Genomic DNA, 1,813 nt, shown 5'->3' with positions numbered 1-1,813 from the left:
AATAATTCAGATAAGGCTTTTGGCTAGATTCTCACAGGATATGGAACTTAATTGTTCTAACCTTGGTCTCGGAAACTCACTGCTATATACAATCAAATGCTTATGTATGTCATTCATGAAAAGATGTAGAAACTATTGTATGTATATTAGTCTAAGTTTGAAGAACGAATCCTTACTCTATTACTATAATGAGACTTCTAGACTATGTATTCATCATGGAAAAAGGAAACCAAGACTTTTAATACCAAACAGAAAAATATTTTTGATCTTTTCCTATTTTTTTTTTAAAAAGAAAGAAATATACTATTATATCTAATATAAGAAATGCCTAGTTTTTGCAAAATATTACTATAGCACCCCCAAATAGAAATATGTTTTGTCATCAAAGTATGAAGAGATAAGGAAAGAGATTACCATAGAAACATGAGCAAAAATGGCAATACACCTATACTCTGTTATTCGTGATGAAAATATACCATCCCCAAATAAGTTTGAGGCGTGGGTTGTTTGATATATAACGAGAAATTTATGGTTTATTGTACTAGTAGGTTACGTAATTATTCTATAATGATTTTTTTGGGTTTTTGTATTTTTGAAAACATATGTAATGTAGAAAAGAAAAATGGAAAATTTTGGCATGATGTATGTGTATTACCTTTTACTCATATACGAAATTCCACAAATAAAAATTAAACAGGCATATAATATTAAAATTATACTAATAATTATAATTATACATAAGTGCGAAAAGAAAATAAACATATATCTATACGGACACTAGGGAGTTGCCTAGTCAGAATCCGTGCGTGACTCGTCATGACGTCGAAAAATCCTTCTCCTCACTGACGTCGGGTCCTAGAGTGTCTATCACTATACGGGAGTGCATCTCTAATGTTGTGTAGTGTCATTGTGACACTGTGCTGAAAACCTCGCTACTCCTGCTGGAAATACTGCTACTCCTCTCTGAGGGTTTGTTGTGCCGCTATAAGGACTCGTTGCCCTTGCCTGAGTTGGTGGACTGGTGCAGAATCCTCTGGCCCTCATGGATAAAATGAATTCCGTCCATGGGCTGAGTGAACTGGCGAGTGGCACCTTCAGCGAAGTAGTCCACTGGCGTAGGTGTGGGAGTAGCACGTGCGTGCTCGGCGGCTTTGGCGGCAAGTGGATGCCAGAATTGCTAGACACAGTGGGAATAGATAGGAACTATGGTAGCATCTTTGATCTCCACATACTAGAGCATTTATAGCAGCGAAACCCCAATGCTGCATGATCCTAGTGACCAACACTGGTAAAGAAGCAGTAGACCTCCTGGGTTTGCAGAGTTGCTCCCAGACTAAGGTGGCGATGCAGAAGCTGTTCTTCTGCTCCTGAAGAATCCATAGGATGTGGAGCATCGAATTCCCGATATCAGAAGGCTTGACTGAGCCTATCAAGTTGTGGGTTGTCCATTGAGATACCACTAACTAATTAATTCCTTTGAAGCAAACTCTGCAACGCGCAGTGTGGCGTGGGGTTTTTCTAAACCTCAAGAAGAGTTTCTGCCATCATAACATCGATGATCTTGTTGTCTGGGGACTATTTCATCTGTGTATAGACTTTCAGAGGAATCCCCAGAGCCTCACTCACCACCTCCTTTGTGAGCTTGAAAGTGTTGCCCTCCATGACAACCATAACGCGATCATCCTCCCCTCATTGTATGTTGTTGTAAAACAAAAGAGTGAGAGAAGGAGAATAACTTGCGTCCCCCATCAAAACAAGAGACTCCCATCTTCTTCTTCTAATCTCAGCCTTGAAGTGCACTTCAAACATATCG

Source organism: Coptis chinensis, chromosome 2, assembly GCF_015680905.1.
Source record: "Coptis chinensis isolate HL-2020 chromosome 2, ASM1568090v1, whole genome shotgun sequence".
Taxonomy (NCBI): domain Eukaryota; kingdom Viridiplantae; phylum Streptophyta; class Magnoliopsida; order Ranunculales; family Ranunculaceae; genus Coptis; species Coptis chinensis.
Note: the sequence above shows the minus strand (reverse complement) of the source record.